The sequence below is a fragment of the Mobula hypostoma genome, chromosome 20 (assembly GCF_963921235.1).
Source record: "Mobula hypostoma chromosome 20, sMobHyp1.1, whole genome shotgun sequence".
Lineage (NCBI taxonomy): Eukaryota > Metazoa > Chordata > Chondrichthyes > Myliobatiformes > Myliobatidae > Mobula > Mobula hypostoma.
The window spans coordinates 36,440,648-36,461,127 of NC_086116.1; the positions used below are offsets into that span (position 1 = coordinate 36,440,648).

General features: G+C 45.4%; 1 protein-coding gene across 1 annotated transcript in view; it reads left to right on the top strand.

Annotated features, from left to right (window-relative positions):
• Positions 1-2,019: 2,019 nt before the first annotated feature.
• LOC134359438 (semaphorin-3A-like) overlaps positions 2,020-20,480 on the top strand; it is a 224,415-nt gene continuing 205,954 nt past the window's right edge. Inside the window, exon 1 of the mRNA XM_063072677.1 lies at positions 2,020-2,201. The gene's annotated coding sequence lies outside the window, so the exon portion shown is untranslated. The remainder of the gene's footprint in view (positions 2,202-20,480) is intronic.

A 20,480-nucleotide genomic window follows, 5' to 3' on the forward strand; every position in this document is an offset into this window, starting at 1 on the left:
TGTTTAGACAGTTGAGAGGGAGGGAGATAATAAAGACAAACTTGTGATAGTGTCTATGTCTGTGGGACTGGAAACTGAGAAACAGAGCTTTCTGGCTGTGACTTCGGGGAACAGAGAGAGCCATTTAGAAAATGGTAAATAGTCTGTCGAGCATTTTTACGTTGAGGAGTTGTGCAATTCCTCATTGTAAAACAGGCCATTCAGCCCTCTATGTTGTGCCACACTAATGAAATTAGCAATCAGATTCCCATTTCTGCCCACAGTATAGCCACCTCCGTCTAATCTCTGCATGTACAAGAGCCTCTTGAATATCTTCAGCATATTTGTCTTTACCACCACCCGAGGCAGTGCATTCCAGGCACTCACCTCTCTCTCTGTAAGACAAAATAACTCACCCTGCACATCTCTGCTTGGAACTTACCCTGTCTCATGTTAAATGCATGCCCTCTGGAATTAGTTACTTGGACCCTGGGGGAAAATACCGCTGTCTATCTATAATCTGAAACCTCTACAGGTCTCCTCTCTGTCCCTGTCACTTCAGTAAGCCATAAATCAAAAAAAGAGTTTAAATCTCTTTATGTAAGAACATCGCTTCCTTTCACAATGAGATATTGGGCATTGCAGAGGGAGGTGGGGCAAGAACAGGAAAGGGGTGAGATAAGGCTCACATTTATTTATCACATGTATATTGAAACATACAGTGAAATGTGTCATTCGCATCAACAGTGACCAGAACCAAAGGACATGCTGGAGCAGTCCCAAGTATCACCACCCATTCTGGCACCAACGGAGCATGCGCACATTGCTCAGCAGAGCAACAGCACCAAACAACAGAGAGGGAAAGCCCTTTCCTCCCTCACTCCCCCCCCCCACACACACCAACGGTGCTTCAATCCCAGGACAAGCTGGGCCTCCGACCGGACTTGCAGACGTCAGCCTCTGACTTCCCCAGTAGTTCCTTAGGCTTAGGGTCTCGGTCACAGAGCTCTAACTTCGAGACTTCCGATGGCCCTTCAGGCTCTCAATCCTGTCCAGCTGAGATCTTCATTGAATGGAGTCTACAGTAATACTGGTTGGACTGTAAACTCCAGGTTCTGCTCCTGGAGTCAAGGGAATCTACCACCAGAGGGCACAGACTTGGAATAGAAGAACACCCCTTTAGAACAGAGATGAGGAGGAATTTCTTTGGCCACAGAGCGGTAGATCTGTGGAATTCATTGTGGTGGCCAAGTCATTGGGTACATTTAAAGTGGAGGTTGTTAGGTTCTTGATTAGGGCGTCAAAAGTTTTGGGGGAGAAGCTGGGAGCATAGGGTTGAGAGGGAAGATAAAGCAGCCTATGATGGAATGGTGGAGCAGACTCGATGGGCCAAGTAGCCCTATTCTGCTTTTATGTCTGATGCTCTTAGGGTTATCTCACACACCAGGCCACTGCCTGTTCCAGCCAGAATATCTCCCCGTGCTCTGTATCCCACACAACGCACTGGCCGGCGGTGACCGGACACCACCATGCCATCCATCCATCCATCCATCCATCCATCCATCCATCTCGCCATCTCGCCATCTCGCCATTCTTGTCTTAAGGTCTGCGACCTCTGGCTGAAATATTGGGCAGCAGCAGGGGGAGGAAATGAGATTTTAAAGAAAATAGTCCAATTAGCTTTTACTGATTTAAATCAGTGAGCCATAAAGCGAAATGAGTTTATTATTTACGAAGCAGCATTGGTCATTAGCAACATGTAAAGTGGCTGTCCTCAAAACAAAACTCAAGTCGAACATCTGAACTTGTTAAAGGTGAATTAAAAGGGCTCGAGCCCATTGGATGTGAGAGCTGCCATGGGCAACACCTCACACCAGAAGCCTGTTAAAACGAGGAAGGCAAATAAATCTTCGGAGGTAGGCTCTCTAGATGTGCTTGTTATGTCTGTTTTAAAGTTTCGCTGTAAGCATATGGCTGCTGTCCCGCCCACCCCGTCTTTCTCCTGCCTTGCGAGCGGCGCTCCCGCTGATTTTCCGCACACTTGCTCCGAGTTCAGCCGCCGAGCATCAAAGCTGTGGATTACCTCGTCTCTCCCACTGGCCAGAGTAACGCTGCAAACTCTCGCTTGACATGTTTGATTAGATCAAATCAAAGCATTCATGGTCTAAATCCTTCAGAAAGGTCTGAAAGTCATCTCCCGTGGGATTAATGTTTGCTCCCAGGTACATTTTTTTTTCTCATTTGCGAAATGCTCGGCAAGCTATTTACTATTTGCTAAATGTTTCTCACTGATCCTCGAGGTCATGTCCTGCAGTGAGTACTTGAATCCATTCTTGACAGTTATTGTGTTTAAAATACAAACCATCAGAACAGATGTCACTCACCCAGGAACTCTTGTTGTTTGCGCAAAGAGCGCAGAATGCCTTCAGTCATGTAAGGTTTTGTAAAGAAAACCGACGGCAGCAAGTGTTGCGAAGTAACTTTTCAAGCGTGCAGAGGTTTGTTGGTTTTCATTTTTTATTTAATGCGCTGGCGACTGAATTCCGCAAAGGGTTAAGCCTGCTGGGCTAAATTAAGCAGCTTGTGTAGATAAATCCTGATGACCCGCAGTGAGGACAGAACAAACTTACTTCGTTCAGGTTTGGACATCAAAGAAAAACAACAAAGGCGATGTTGCGGTGGTTAAATGCTGTTCAGTGAGAGTTGGTTTCCTGGCCTTTCTACCGTAAAAGTCCGGTTCGTGCTGTGCAGAACCCTAACTCGCTCCGGCAGCTAGGGTCAGAGTTCTTATATTTTAATTACGAATATTTAACAGTAGTGTGTGGTTGGGGTTCACCCCCACTGTGAAACGTGCATTGACTGTGTTTTGTTGGCCACTGCCCTGTATCCATTCATTGAGAAAGGATTGCAACTTTCTTCCCAACCTCAACGCCTTCCTTGTAGGGGACCGAGTTCAACCTGGTCCGAACGACTCCTGCAATCTTTCTGCTGCCACCAGGAGGTGTAACTGAGCAGCCTTAGCAGGGACTCTCATCCCTTACAACATCACTCCAAATTTCCTGAAAATCCAACTGAGACTTCAAAGCCCAAATCTGCCCCAGGGAGGGGTACACTACACTCCTCCAAGTCGAGATCTCAGTGCTTCTGGTGGTAGAAGCCCAAAGGTCAAAGTCCCTGGGTCAGCGAGTCCGAAGGTAGAGGGCTAATATCTGGGAGTCCAGGACCAAGGACTGGAGACTGAGACCTGGGATCGGTGACCTGTTGGCATGTGTGAGTGGGTGGCTGGCTGGGAGGGTGGGAAGGGGCTTGCTTTGTTTTCGTTGTCTTATCTTGTTCTGTGCTGAATATCATGGACATGCTATATGGGCACCGGACACTTGTTTGTCCCCAGCACATCCTTGGGCATGTTGGTTATAAACACTGCATTACATTAAGGACCCCATTACCCAGGGCATGCTCTCTTCTCAGTACCACCTCCTCATCTGGGAGGAGGTACAGGAGTCTGAAGACTCAAGCAATGTTTTAGGAACAGATTTTTTCCCTCTGCCATCAGATTTCTTAATGGACCATGAACCCATGAACACTACCCCACCATTTTTTTATATTATAAGTGATAGCAACAGGAACAAAATGCTGGAGGAACTCAGCAGGTCTGGCAGCATCTATGAAAAAGTGTGAATAGTGGATGTTTTGGAGCCGAGACCTATCTTCGTTTTTTTAAAGTACTGCACTATACTGCTAACACAAAACAGCAATTTTCATGGTGTGTCAGTGGTAATAAACCTGATTCAGATTGAGTGTTTTAATGTACATTTGATAAATAAATCTGAATCTGATTTGAACACATTAGCGACACCAGGCTCGTGTGAGTAATTCTTTCACTGGGGCTGGATGTACTCCAATATTAACACAAAGGGTGACCTTTAGAAGTTGGGATCTTCACAAATAGAGCCAACCCTGCTTTGCCCACCTGAGTGAGGGGTGTTGTAGGGTAAAGATCACTGAGGATCTAGACCAGGGGTTCCCAACCTTTTTTATGCCTTGGACCAATACCAGGTTGGGGACCCCTGTTCTAACCCATTTCCAACATGGCTAAGAAGTAGCAAGTGAAAGTTTAAAAAATGCTCTTTCAAACATTATTAATGGAGTGCACACCACAGATGTTTAATCACATCAAAAAGGAACATCTTGATCTTTGACGCACCTGGTAAGTGGAGTGGAGTTTGATGTAAATGCAGACCTGATCCACGAGGAGACTTGCGCACACTTCCTCGGCTACTTGCATGTGAACATTTGGTGGCAAAAGCTCTTTGCCAGGAATTTGCAGATAGACTGTAGGGCAGCAATAAAGGGAGGATATTTCAATCTCTGCTGCCGCAGACACTGCTTGACTTGTTGATTACCTTCTTTGAATTCAGATTCACAACTGTGCTGGCCTTCTGACAGTTCCTCATGTTTATTTTCCCTCCTGTGCTCTCATTCTTTGCACTCACCTCCTCCAGACAGGCGAGGTGAGATGGGCCAACCTCCAGCAGCAACCTTGGGTCACTCAGTTCCTCCCGGTCTGCACCCTGTCACAGTCATTACCTCCTTGAACCCTCCCCCTTCTCTGCAACTTCAAGCATTTAACTCCTAATGCTTCTCCTTCTGATGAAAAGTCACCAAGCTGAAATCTCCACTGTGATTTCTCCCTCCGCAGATGCTGCTGAGTGTAGTGGGAATTTTGTCAGTTTATTTCAAGCTCCTACTGCAGAAGTGAGGAGTATTCGAGGGGAGAGGGGGGCCTTGGTTGCTTTTGATAGTCACAGTGGAGAGTGGATAGGAGAATGATGACTGAGGCTTGTGAGCCAAGGACACATAACGCAATCCCAAAGCTCACCGGAGAGCCCTCGTTGGGTCAGAAGGACCTGTTACCTGGCTGGATTAACAATCTAAAATCAAAGCCTCACTCCAGAGAGTTCCACATTAAAATCTAGACCAGTACTGAGGAGGAGGGGCTAAGATGTAAAACTTCAGGAGGATGGGTCACTGGAATAAGTCCATGGCCCAATTTGCCGCTGAACTCTCTTCAGCTGCTGCTGCTATTGGGCAGGAGGTACTGGAGCCTTAAGTCCCACACTAGGTTCAGGAACACTTGCTGCCCCTTGACCATCAAGCTCCTGAATCAGAGTGGAAAAACTTCACTTACCACAACACTGAACTGATCACTGAGCTCGACCTATGGATTCACATTTGATGACTTTTAAATGGTTTAGCGCAACATTGTGGGCTGAAGGGCCTGTTATGAGCTGTACTGTTCTATGTTTTGACTCTGCAAGTCATGTTCTCAGTATTGTTTGTTTGTTTTTGTATTTTCACAATTTGTCTTTTGGTTGCTTGCCAATCTTTGTGTGTAGTTTTTCATTAACTCGAATTCTATTGCTTTGTTCTACTGTGAATGCCTGCAAGAAAATCAATCTCAGTGTGGTATGTGGTGACATATATTGAACGCACTTTGATAATAAAGTTTATTTTGAACTCAGAAAATGGAGTTGGAAGGTCAGGTGACATACTGAGGCTACTTGTGCTATTGAATGAGACAGTGGACTGTCTGCCCTCCAAGGTGGATGTTATGAATCCCAAGGCACTTTTGTAAGGAAGCATGTGGATAACAATCTGCCTTAGTCAACAGCACTGAGGAAGACAGGTGATGTCATTGTTTGTTGGGTTGCTACGTTCCTCACACACAGCACCAGACACACTTCAAACATATCCCATTACCTGCTCAGAGACATCGGGTGTGTAAAAGTAAAAGTGAAAGTCAGCTGTATGAGCAAACTTCCAGAACTCTTTGTGCTTCACGTTAGCATCCCAGCACTTGTGTGTTAAATACAGAAATGGTGGGAGTTACAACACGGCCACTGGAAACTTTGACAACTGGAATACTAAGTCTCCCCGAGGAATTGTTCAGTATGCACCGTGTAACTGCATCACCCAGAACTGATGAAGGGTCTCGGCCCGAAACATCGAAACTCATTCACCTCCATAGATGCTGCCTGCCCCGCTGAGCCCCAGCAGCACTTTGTGTGTGGGTTGCTCTGGATTTCTAGCAGAATCTCCTCTGTCTCCGAACTGAGTCAACTTGTCTCCTTATGCCTTACAGTTAAATGTGCTGTACCATGGCAGAAATATTACCTTTGCAATCTTCATCAACTATTGGAAAACTTCCCTTGGCCCTGAGACAGAGAGGGTCTTGTATTTCCTTCCACACCCCTGGGAGTGGAGTGTTGGGAGGGGAAGGTGATGTACCTGGGCTGTATGTGAGGTAAGTGTTGGTGGGATGGGAAGGTCACGTCCCTGGGCTGTGGGGGGGTGGGGGTGGGGAGGGGGAAGTTCATGTTCCTGGGCTATGGCGGGGTGGAGTGTTGGCAGGTAGGGTTACACCCCTGGGCTGTGTGTGGGGAGTGTTGGTGGGAGGGGACGTTGTGGAAGCCTCTAAGCTGTAACTGGCCATTGACACTCTTATTTTCAGTCACGACCTTTCACTGTGCATTGATTGGATTGAGAGTTTCCATTGAATGTCATCACTGGTGGGTCAGAAGGTGTGAGACTATCCATGACAGGCTGTTGGCCCGTTTCTTTACTTCTATGTTCTAAGTGAAGTTATATTTTATCAGGCTGTACGTTCTGCATTATTTTTGCTGAGCACTCTGTGGTGACACTTTCGAGCACATCCTTAGGTTGTCATTGTTAGCTCAAATGACAAATTTCACTATGTTTTGATATACATATGATAAATAAATGAATCTGAAACTGTATGTTTTAAACTTGCAGCAATTTTTGGTGCTTTTTACTGGCTTCTTGATGCTGAAGTTTTGTGCATTGAATCTGCAGCACCAATTCTGGGATTTTCCGGCACTGACACAGATAGGCAGGGAAAACTTTGGTGCCTCCAGAGGTTTTACAAAAGGCTCAGAGAGCGCACTGGCTTTGGGGAGCACAGCGTCAGCCCCCGGCCCCACGTGACTCTGCCTGCACCATGTTCTTTGATTCATTGCTTGTACTCTGTAGCCTGCTGGCTCACGTTCAGGTTGTGCTAATGAATAGGAGCATGGCTCGTGGAGTAATCAGCTTGTTCTGCAACCATCTCTCCCAACATGGTGCAGAACATTAACTTGGTCTGACCCTGCCGATCTAGTTCTAATCGTTTGCTTCTGCTCACAGGATGTGAGTGTGGCTGTGCTTCTGAAATCCAACTTTTGCCTGATAGTTAAACATTATTAACCTGGTTATTTAAACAAAAATTGCAGTAATTATGATCGTTCTAAATTAGTTTAAAACCCTACAATACACTTAACTCAAAATCCAGACCATCTTAAAAATACTTTGTAGTTTACTTGAGGGCTATTTAATAATTCATCCCATGTTTAACAGAATTTCTCTTTGACAAATTGTCAACTGCAGTAATGTGGGGGAATGAAACTGAAATAAGGAATATTTCAGTTTAATCATACTGTTTCTGCCTAATTCTTTCATAGCTATTGGTGTTTTGATCTTTGTTATGTTCTGCTGAGCGTTGTGAGCATGCTGTGTTGGTGCTAGAATGTGTGGCGAACCTTTTGGATTGTCCCCAGCACATCCTCAATATGTTGGACCTGTACAGTGTCGGCCTGAAATATAAACTGTTCATTAATTTCCATAGACATTACCTGACCTGCTGAGTTCCTCCAGCATTTTGTGTGTGGCTTCCAGCCTCTGCAGAATCTCTTGTGTTCACAGTATTTCACCGTATGTCTTGATGGTCTTGTGACAAATAAACTTGAATCTCATGTGCTCCCTCACACGTGATGAATGCTTCTCTGCTGCCACCAGGCTCAGTTCACTCACTGTTCCTCTCCTCTTGTTGGGTTGGTGGAACTCCTGAACTTCAGCACTTGTTCCTGCACCACCCCCCACCCCCCGTGCTCTCCTCATCTAATCAAACTGGCGAATCTGAGACCCATGAACCTCTCTGTTCCACTCTCAGAACATAATTCTTCAGCTATGTCTCAGTGTGTCAAAATTAGAAGTGGTTTGTCCACCAGCTAACCAGCTGCTGAACATTTCTGAACTAAATTAGAATCTGAAACAAAATCAAAAGATGCTGGAAAAACTCAGAGTCAACCAGCACCTATAAGAGAGAAACCAGTCAATGTTTCATTTGGAAGACCCTTCATCAGAAACCCTCAGCTGACCTGAAGTGTTAACTGGTTTCTCTTTCCACAGATACTATCTGACTAGCTGAGGTCTTCCAACAAAAGACAATCTTTGGTGGGAATTAGGTCAGTCGAGCAGAATCTGTGGGAGAAAAGGAACTGTCAGCATTTTGGGATGAAACCCTGCATCAGGAGTTCTTTATACTTTATTGTCACCAAACAATTGATACTAGAACGTACAATCATCACAGCGATATTTGATTCTGCGCTTCATGCTCCCTTCTTTCAGTATTTCCACTTCACATTCCAGCATCTGTCATTTTATTTGTTCTCCCCAGGAATGAATTCCATTCCTTTGACTGATGATTGCCTTCTCAGTGCTGAGCAGATGCATAATATATTAAACCTAACGAAAAACACTGAATAATAAACATGAGAAACTCTGCATGTACAGTACTGGAAATCCCAAGGAGTGCACACACAATGCTGGAGGAACTCAGCAAGTTATGCAGCACTCATTGAAATGAATAGACAGTCGACGTTTCTGTTAATTTCCATGAATACTGCCCGACCTGAGTTCCTCCAGCATCTTGTGAGTGTGTTGCTCTGGATTTCCAACATCCGCAGAATCTCTTGTGTTTATGATTTGCTGCATGCTCCACTGTGAAGATTCTTCAAGGGATGCCTACCTTTGAAGAGGTTTAAATCTTCTCTAAGGGAGTTCCGTGAGACCCTCAGTGATCTCCGCTGCCCTCCGACTCTTCAACGTGTACTTACCCAGACTCACTACCACAGCATCTTCAACTCTTTACCTTTGCTACCCACCTGGCTTCACCTATCACATTCTAGCTATCCTCCTTCCCGTCATTCCTTCCCCCCCCCCCACCTTTTAATTCTGGTGTCTTCCCACTTCCTTCTCAGTCTTGAAAAGGTGTCATGGCCCAAAATGTTGACTAGCAAAAACACTCAATGATTGTTTCAATCATTCTCCAAACTTGGTCATTTCTCCCTGTACTTCAATTGGTTAAAGGTAAACCAGTTTGGTAATTATTAGGTTATACATAAGCTATCAGGTAACCATATGAAATTGTCACATCAGATGTCCTCCAGGACAATGAACTTTAAGCGGTTTGATTGATTATGGAGAGATGCTAACCCACAGTAGCCTGGGGTGAAACGCTCGTGTTTGTTGATGAGGGAAGTTGGACAGTGTACTAGGGAGTTCCATTCTCATCTCTAACTTACACAGTTGATCCTTTACCATTCAACACATCCCCAGGGCAATCCTCCTGCCATTCAGATTGAGATTTGTTTATTACGCGTACCGTACATTGAAAAATGCATCGTTACTGTTAACAACCAAGCCAACCTGCTGACTTGCTGTGGGGGGAGGTCCGCAAGTGTCACCACAATAACATGCCCAGCATGTTCAGCAGAACAACACAAGCAGGAACAACAACATGACAAGGATAACAGAACAAGCCACTCGCACATGCACACGAAATCCCAGGACCTGCTACCTCTGGACCTCCATCCTCTGGTACCTGGCCCAAACTTGCATAGATCGGGCCTTCAAATTCTGAGCATGCTGACTCAGAGGCTTCAACCATCAGGTCTCTGCCTCTGGACTCGTCAATTTCGACCTTTGGTGTCAACCCTAGGACTCTCTGATCATGGACTTTGAACTCTGGGCTTCGACTTCAGGACTCACATAGACCTATGACCCTGGGATTTACCAATCTGGGGATCACCAGTCCTCATCCATGAGGCCCACCAGCCTTCTCAATAAACTGGCTTTCTTCACCACAACCTTCTAAGCTCACAACTTTCATCAAGGCAGGCTAGGACAGAAGATGCTTGGGAACACCACCATCTCCGAGTCTGTCTCAAAGTCACATCCCATTTGACAACCCTGTGCCTTTGTCATCATTGTGTCCAAAATCCAGGGCCGCCTTCCCCAACAGTACTGGGGGGGCGGCGGGGTGGATGACAATATGTGGACTGCAGTGGTTCAAGAATATGCCTCCTTCTCACCTTATTAAGGAGCTTTGCAGCATGTCTCTGGTATTAGCAGGTTTGGAATATTGCCCTGATCTTAGGGGTCCACCTTGCGGCAGGGCAAGGGGACTCAGTCAAACCAAGTTCACACCGATCAGCAGCTCACAGGAATTGCCACGAAGAACACCTGTTTCATGTGAACCTCATTTGCACTCTGGGTAGGGAAGGAAATACTATGAACATTTAAATCCAGAGATCTGGGAAGTGCACTTTGAGCAATAAAATGTGATACATGAGAACAAAGTGGAAGTCAAGGTGTAGAGACAGGATAATACCAAGTGACTATTTTAGAGACCCCAAGACTGGTCTAGTATGAATCCTATTGGTGTGTTTTAGAAATCAGTGTGAAGATGAGGATAAGGAAGAACTCAGTTTATTTTCGGAGTGGTGGTACAGAATGCATACACTTACTGTACAACCTCATTGCATTGAACCTGGCTTCTCTCTGGAGAAGTCAATAGATATTAATTTCAGCTGAGTATCCTCACAGTCACAATTACCCTCAGTGGCCATTTTATTAGGTACACCTCGTTAATGCAAATATCTAATCAACCAATCGTGGCAGCAACTCAATGCATAGAAGCATGCTGACATGGTCAAGAGGTTCAGTTGTTGTTCAAACTAAACATCAGAATGGGGAAAAAATGTGATCTAAGTGATTTTGAATGTGGAATGATTGTTGGTGTCAGATGGGATGGTTTGAGTATCTTAGAAACTGCTGATCTCTTGGGATTTTCAGGGACAATAGTCTCCAGAGTTGACAAAGAATGCTGTGAAAAACATCCAGTGAATGGTAGTTCTGTGGGTAAAAATGCTTGTCAATGAGAGGGGTCGGAGGAGAATGGCCTGGCTAGTTCAAGGAAAGTGACAGTAACTCAAATAACCTCACATTACAACTGAAACCCACAGTTTCCTTGGGCTGTGTAGTCTCGGGAACACAAACCCGTGAGATTGGGACGGCTCTCACACCCAGACCCCGGTTTGTGTGGATGCTGTGTAATTTGCTACCCTGTTACAACTCAGTGCCCAGAAATAACAGACAGCACACTGCATACGATTACAGGAATTATATTTGTGAATGTAACTTAACTAAAGGGTTAGTAAAGAAAAGGGGAAAAAAAAAACAAAAAGGGCCCATTATAATTAAACAGTCAAATATGCACAAGCTGGAGCTCAGCTCTTCCAAAATTCGTATTCACTGATCCTCAGTAGACTGCTGCACCTTGCTCCATTGAATCACGGTCCCCCACCGGGTCGAATCCTACGACTGGTTTTCTCCAGCGTCTTCTCTCCATCTCCTGCCGAACAAGAGCCCAACTCACACCAGTGTCGGGCATCGCTCCCCTGAATGGACGGCTCACATTCCAAAGCACCCGTTATCTCTAACCGTAGCCCAAGTACTGCTTCTACAGAAAGGCCATTGCGTTACCAGTGAAAACTTTTCCCAGGGCGTTACATAACGGTGGTGTGAGAAGAACATCTTTGAATGGAAGGTACCTAATAAAGTGGCCTCTGAGCGTATTATCTGTGCCTACTGCTACCAAGCCAACTGAGTTCTCTCCCCATGGTGCAGTGCATTTGTAATGTAATTGGAGCAGGAGTATAGGAAAACACTTGCCCTGTCACACTGTGTAGAAACAGACAGAAACAGCGAATGAACATTGGGCAGTGGAATCTGGGGATTCTTTTCCTGAGAGCTGATATGGATCACCTTTCAAATGACAACATTTTTCTGATGGACAGCAATTCCCCTCAGACACTGCCATGCTTTTGCAAGCGATAAATTAATTGGAAATCTCACATTACCATTAGGTTCTTTGACTCCTGCTTGTAATGCAATCTTAGGTTGGCAGTACAAATATCAGCTGCCTTGCAGTTTATTTTATGTAGGATGTGCTGTGTGAGCCAGCCCCTTGCACCACATTAATGCAATATTCTACAACCGAGTTGAAACCTTACTAAAATAAATAAGCTAATTGAGTAACCCATAGGTATCCCAACACAATTCCACAAGTCAACCACCAGGGTCAAACTCTTTGGATTTCTGTTACATCTGTGGCTACTTAAAACCACCATGGACAATGATCCTCGCTGAGTCAAATTACTGCCAGAGACCCTGGGCTTGGTAAATTCAGTTTGGAACACGAGATTCTCCAGATACTGGAAATACGGAGTAGTACACACTGGAGGAACTCAGCAGGTTAGGCAGCACCTTTGGAGGGGAAGAAACAGTCAATGTTTTGGGCTGAGACCCTTCATCTGTCGTGCTGCTCTGCACCATGGTGCCCACCATCCACACGCACGTGCAACAGGAGGCCAGTTTGACTCGTGCATCCAGAAATGGAGGAGTCGTTGCCTTCAGGTGATAACTGAGCATCTTGTTAACGAATGTAGAAACACTGTGCGGGGTTTATGTGCAATCACCCTTGAGGGATTGGCTCTTGGAGCTGGTCAGGAGCACAGGAAAACATGATGCCTGATTATGTTTCAGGAAAGGATCTCAGTACAAATATGCAGAGGGCAGGCTAATGAGAAGCAGCAGTCTCCGCTCTGGTGCAACCGATGAATAAGTATGCCTGCACGTTACACATTGAGTGTTAGATATCAAGTGCAAATTGTTAATGTAATCATGTGCTCTAACCGATTTCAGATCGTAACTGAGAAATGGAAGGAATGTCCCAAAGTCTGGAATTATTCCAAAGTTAGCATTCCGTTGAGACTGTTGGTTCTCTGACTTACAACAGAACATTTTCCATTTTCTTCCCTGACTATAAACTAGTTAAATTCCCAAGAGGCACGTCACAAGAACCAGAGCCAACAATGTAACACTGCGCCAGTGCAAGTGTTGCAGTAGGTGATCAAACTTCTGAAAGGAGGGGGACGTGGGGAGAGGGAGAGTTTGTGGGGGGGGGGTGGGGGAGTTTGATCCATGAGTTTACAAATCTGGTAGTTGAAGTGATGAATGCCAGTGGTGGAGTGATTATATTCAGGGATGAGAGAGTGGAGTGTGTCTGTGAGGAGGAATTGCTGGACAATGAGAAGTGTGGGAGATATAGGGAGTGCAGATGGGTGGGGGTAAGATGATAGGGTGTTGAAACCAAAAAGGGAAATTTCAAAGGCTGTTACTTGTCCAGGAGCTGGAACGGGTCCAATTGGATGCTAAACAAAGCTGATGGTGTTGGCTAAAATCTGCTTTTATGTGTAGGAACTATTTTGGTGTTAGTATGCATATTCCAATTCCTAATGTTTCATTCTATGCCGTAACGTGATTAGGCAGAGAATGCCTTTGTAACAGCTCCCATTTCTTTGTGTTCACGATAGAAGTCCCTGGCGGATTTCACTAATCCTTCTTCAGAAAGTTTTCCTGGGGCAATCTGATCGTTTGTGTAGCACTGGTTTACAGCTGCTGTATGCCCAGGACATGTGTTCACAGTTGATCATTTCACAAACAATCTCTTGTCATTAATGACAAATGCCATCCAATATCCAATTGCACTTGGGTTCGTTAGCAGAACACTCAAGAATTTGAAATTATAATTCCCTTGGCAAATACCAAGTGTTTATCGGGTTATTAAACTATTACAATGTAACACAAAAGGCTAAAACCTGCGGTAAAATTAAATCCTCAACCTTAATCACAGGTTTAAGCAGAGCAAACCCACAGCCAACAATGGGTATGTTGTATGCTTGGAGGCTCTTGCCAGGGTTTGATCATTTGTCCAGTGGTGTGATTTTTATTTGACTAACATGGTAATAACCTCTGAATTACTTGGAGGTGATGTCTGTGAGCAACAGTGATGGTCATTAGGTGCCAGCTCCCAGGTCATCCCATGGGAGGAGCTGGAACCATCTCTATACGTGATGTGCTCAGGCTCCCCTAAATGAACGGACACACAATGCCAGTTGACCCGGGTTCAATTCCGCTACTGTCTGTAAAGAGTTTGTACATTCCCCCCGTGACCACGTGGGTTTCCTCCCACAGTCCAAAATGGTACAGGTTAGGGTTAGTAAATTGTTGGCATCCTACGTTGGCACCAGGAGGATGGATACACTTGTGGACTGCCCCCAGCACATCCTCGAGATTGATGCAGAAGATGCATTTCGCTGTACGTTTCGATTTTTCGGATGCACATATGATAAATAAAACTAATCTTTAAATCTTTAGGTATTCACAAGAGTGGTAAGGGAGCCAAGAGGCGCAGGGTTAGTGCCGGAAGCAGAGTTGATGTCAAAGGCCTCAATGGGGTAGTAGATGTGAGGGGCCGACTGGCCTGCTCCAGCCTCTGTTTCTTTAGCAGCCATCCACCAACAAGAGGCTGGTCCACTCCCTGAGCCATTCCTGTACTGACGGACCTGCTGCCGCACCCCAGAGATGATGCAAGAGTTGACCACGTTAGTGTGGCTCAGAAACCACATCTGTATCAAACCATGGAAGGAAATTGGAAAAACAGATGGTTTTAATGTAGTGATGCAATCACTCAAGCTAAGTATGATGTTCTCCTCCGGGGTTATTCCCTTAATGGAGAATGCCTGTGCGTGACTTTGTTTAATATGGGGAGGTTTAACAGGCAGCCACCGCACAGTCCTTGACAGATCGGGGTCAGGCTCCAGTGGCAAAGTGTGCAAAACGACTGGGGACCATTCATCGCTGCTGCCTTCACTGCCCTGGTGATGTGTCACCACCTTCTGCCAGCTCCACCATTAAGGTCTTGGTTGGATCTGTGTCTGCAGACTCCCCCTTCACCATATCATCATGGCTGTCCCCACCAGCAGCAAATCTCCCAACAGCTAAACTCTGGACAACATCACTCTCAGGAACTCAAAAACCCTCTCCACCATGACAAGGTGACGACTTCGGAGAGGTTTTAATGACTACCCTCACATTTCACAGTCATGCTAATATTTAATTAATTAACTGGATACAAAAATTGCCAGTTGCCATGATGGAATTTTAATTCTCCTCTCCAGTAAAAGCTCATGGATTCTAGTGCCAAAATGGACCACAGTATGGCTGTCTCTGCAGAATACAACAGAGCACCATTCAAGGTGCCTCTCTGCAGTGAGATGTGTGGGAACAGGGAGCCACCCTTCAAGCTCAGGGACAATGACATTAGATAACAGGATATTGGTTTAGAAGAAGTAAACAACCTTCCTCTTTTTAAGCTGTCCCTTGGTGTTGGGGAGGTCTTTCATTCACTCTGGTCAGTGGTTCTAAGGCAATGTTTGATCTAAAGCTTCTACCAGAGGTGGTTCAGGAGATGTCCGATGAGGCTGGATAGATAGTCTGTAAGATGATGTATTTCTTTCACCACTCTTGTTGGGTTTTTGTGTGCATCTGCTAAATGGACACAACTTTCTCACTTTCATTCTCAAAATATTGTGCTCATTTCTGGTTGCCCAATTATAGGAAGGATGTGAAAGCTTTAGAGAGTGTGCTGAGAAGATTTGCCTGGATGCTGACTGGGCTAGAGAGTATGTCTTATGAAGAAAGATTATGTGAGTGAGGGCTTTTCTCTTTGGAGAGAATGAGGTTGAGAGTTGACTTGACAGAGGCATAGATTGAATCAACAGCCAGAGACTTTCTCAAGGACAGAAATGGCTAATGCCTGTTGGGGGCGGGGGGTGGGGGGGAGCAGAAGGTTAAAGGGTTAAAGTGATCTGAGGAAATTATAGGGAGGGGGGATTTCAAAAGGAATATTTTTTAACAGTGTGGTGGAATACCTTCCCAGGGATGATGGTAGAGGCAGATACATTAGGAACATCTAAGAAACTCTTAGATAGGCACATGAATGTTAGAAAATGGAGAGCTGCATAGGAGGGAAAGGTTAGATTGATCATAAGTTAAAAGGTTGGCACAACATCATGAAATGTGCTGTAATGTTCTGTTCATCTTGAATATATCTTCCCCATTTCGGGTGGTCGCAGACCAGAGATTACAGTGAGTTAGTAGAGAGATTAAACCTTCATAAGGAGATATTCAGAATGTATTTAATCTTCTCGGTCCTCCTAGTAATCTCTTCCCATTCTGACTTGGCAAGAGAGTACCTCAGGAGTTTGGTGTTGAGCGTGTGGATGATGTGGTTGACTGAGTGTACTGTAGTTAGGTGAGAGAGAACTCTGGCATCACTTCACTTGTCCTGTTGTGATTTCGGACAACCAGGATGTGGCTGGAGGTGTCTGCTGTAAGTAATCAAAGTCTCTGGGATTTACGGAAGACCAGGATCACTGCTGCTCAGTGGCCATGAACTGAGGTCATCCCAATTCTATCATCATGCCACCGTGCACAGAAGACGTTCGTGTTGTCACATGCTCAAACACACACCTCCATGTTATCGACACACTCGATGAAGCATACAGGAAATGGATCCCCATCACTGGCAAAACAAATGTTCTCTATCAAATAGTCCCACTGAACAATGTAGTCTTCAAATAATTAAATTCCACTCCAAGAGCTTGGGTGGGGCTGATGACTTCTTGGTAATGTGGTAGTATAGCAGTTTGCATAACACTTTACAGCACCGGTGATTGGAGATCAGGATTCAGTTTCTACGTTCTCCCCATGACCATATGGCTTTCCTCCCACATTCCAGAGATGTACAGGTTAATTTGTGGGCATACTGTGTTGGGGGGGGAAAAAAGATCAAAGTGCATTTATTATCAAAGTATGCATACATTGTACAACCATGAGATTCGTCTCCTTACAGGCAGCCACAAAACAAGAAACCCAAAAGGACCCATTTTATTAAAAAAAAATCCAGCAAACACCCAACGTGCAGAAAGAGGGAGAAACAAAGGACAAATTGTGCAAACAGTAAAAGCAAGCAAACAGCATTCAGAATGAAAGTGAGCCCATAGACATGGAGCCTGGAGCCGCTGGAGCCTCAGTTCATCTCTCGTTGGGGCAAAATGCCGTGCTGCCAGAAATATGGTGACACTTGCAGGCTGCCCCTCAGACTGCATTGGCCGTTGACACAAATGACACACTTCACTGTGACATTTCAGTGTTTCGATGTACATGTTACACACAGAGATGACCTAACTTCCTGCTGGAGTGACCTCTCGGCGGAGGCGCACATCGATGATGATCTGCACCATCACCTCCAGAGCCGCCTTTGGACAGCTGAAGAACAGATTGAAGGTCAAGACCTCAAACCCAACTCAGCGACAGATTCAGGAAAACTCAAGGTCGCAGTGCTAGGTAAACCACAAGCTCTCTTGCCAAGTCGAGTGAAGTTTACTGTCATGTGCACAAGAATGGTGAGGTACATGTACAATGGAAAAATTGCCTGCAGCAGCATCACAGGCACATAGGTGCCCTGTCTGCAATCATTCAACCCTAATCCCATTGGCTCTGCTAGCCAATACACTATTTAAATATGCTGCTGTCCTGAACCTATGGGTGTCGGGGTGGAGATGCTTCTACCAAAGGAAGTGTTATGTGCTCCTTCCCTCTGCCAGCCTGCAGATCACCCTTGGGCAGGGTGTAGCACCGTCTTAGCCCCCCGATCAGGGTCATGTAAAGCCACATGATCAGGTGGTGGATGGTCATATGAGCTGCTGGTGCATATCACAACTCCTGGATACGCGACCACTAACGCCAGGTAGGCAATCTCTGAAGAGTATTGATAATGGCTGGAGTCACCCATCTTGTAAAGACACTGCCCAGAAGAAGGCAATGGCAAACCACTTCTGTAGAAAAATTTGCCAAGAGCAATCATGGTTATGGAAGGATCTTAATTGCCCACGTCATACAGCAGGGCACATTGCAGATGAACATGGTGAACCTGGTTCAGTCCCACCTTGGATTCTGTCTGTGTGGAGTTTGCATTTTCTCTCGGTGACCACATGGGTTTCCCCTCAGAAGCTCCAGTTTTCTCCCACATCTCAAAGACAAGTGGTTCGGTTCGTTAACTGAACATTACTCCACAAAACTGTGTGTAGGAGGGTGTAGAATTGATAGGGATGTGAGGAGAACAGGGAGCATTAGTGGGGAATTGGGCTTGCTATGTAAGCTGGTTTGGACTCGATGGGCCAAATAGCCTTAACTTTTATCACAAATAAATATATCTGACATAATCATTGGGCCACAACGTGTAATAATTGAATTCCCTGCCTTTAAATGTTACAAACTTCGATTGAAACTTGGGTGAGTACACTTGGCAGAACCAGAGAGGGAGTGATTCTGTGGATCACCCTACCACAGTTCCAGGTGGATGAGCCTTTTCCTTCCCACCTTTTGCTGGAAAGGCCCGACCACAGCCTGCCATTGATATCACTGCTGCCAGAGGAAAGAGGCCAGAGAGGGAGGTGGGAAGAATTCACCTTAACCATGTCCCTCCCTCACGATTTTATACACTTATAAGGCCATAGAACAGGGGTTCCCAACTGGGTGCACAGACCCCTTGCTTAATGGTATTGGTCCATGGCATAAAGGTTGGGCACTTCGACCATACAGGACAGAAACAGACCTTTCAGCCCCATTGGGCCAGGCTGACCACAGACCTTCCCCTCCATGGACCTACCCAATTGCCCCTTAAATGTTGCATTCCCAGACCATGGGAAAAGATTATGATTGTCCACTTTATCCATACCCATCTTGGGGGAAAAAAAATATCTGGCTCTCTACTTAACTTGTGCCTCTTATCAGCTTGTAAACCTCTATCAAGTCAATAGGTCAATCAGTTTCAATAGGTACACTTAATGTCAGAGAAATGTATACAATATACATCCTGAAATTCTTTTTCTTCACAAACATCCATGAAAACAGAGGAGTGTCTCAAAGAATGAATGACAGTTAAATATTAGAACACCAAAGCTCCACCCTCCCACACACAAGCAGCAACAAGGCAATGAACCCCCTCCACCCCAGCCCCACCAGCAAAAAGCATCAACACCCTCCACTGAGCACTCAAGCGTGCAGCAAAGCATCAATAAAGACACAGACTTGCAGTACCCCAAAGACCACTCATTCACCTGGTAATTCAACATACCACAGGCTCTCTCTCTCCCTAATAAGGGAAAAAGAGGTGTCCCTGTTTCACAGCAAGAGGGGAGATATAACAAACAATTTGTTGATTTACAATGTAAAAAGTCTGTTGCACTACTTTTTCCAAGCTCTGCACCCGGAGAGTCAGCCCCAGAAAGACGCAGATCTCCAGATACACAATCCCCGGCAGCTATCCCGCTGCTCCCAATGTTCTGTGTTCTCCCGCGACACTTCATTCAGGGGCAGCAGCCTAGAATCAGCCACTCTCCAGAGCCACAAAAGTCTGGATCCCTGAAGGTGTACTAGTCTTCCAGGCCACATCCTTGGGATATCAAAAAACAGCCGGTCGTGAGGCCCCAAGAGCAGGTCTATTCCTCCGAAGAACCAAAATCAGAGTGCAACTCCAGGTCAGAGTCTTCAAAAAAAAACCTTGAAGTGGAAAAGAAGAGATATCAAAAGATGGAAATAGAGCTGTTTCTGAAGATGCAAGCAAAGGAGTTGCCGTTTGGCGCCATTGTGACTGCTCCGCCCCTCTGCTGTTCGTCCTCCTTTGCTTCCAAAAGGAAATGCCCTAACACACTTAACTTTTCCTCATAGACCTGCTCTCTAATCCTGGCAGCATCCTGGTAAACACCCTCTCTGAAACTTTCACATCCTTCCTATAATGAGGCAACCAGCACCAGACATAATATTCCAAGGGTGGATTGTCCTATACTCATTCTCCTATACTCTAAGGAATAAAGATGCAGTGTGGACAACCTCCAACCTCTCTTATAGCTCAGGCCTTCAGGTTCTGGCATTAACCCTTTGCATATTATCTTTCCCAGTTGTGATTGTGGTGGGAGCGTTTCTAAGAAGTGCCCAATTATGTAACATCATTGCAAAATAGTTGAGGATTTTTAGACTTCTTGTGGTCACTGGACCAGGCGCAGGGATTTTTAACTTATGCCATGACCAATACCATTAAACAAGGGTTAGACACCAAGTTGGAAACCCCTGGACCAGGGTTTGAGTGATGAAACGGAAGTAACAATGAAGTTTTGGTGAGGAAATCCTCCACCAAAGTAAGAGCATAACACTAAATATTCTGCAGATGCTGGCAATCTTGAGCAACAAACACAACGTTCAGGAGAAACCCAGCAGGTCAGGCAGCACTTATGAAGGGGAATAAACAGTTAACATTTCAGGCTGAGACCCTTCTTCAGGACTGGTGTGTCTTCAGCTTTAGAGAAGGTTCCACGAAGCATTCGCTGATGTTAAAGGTGAGATGTTATTGTTCATAA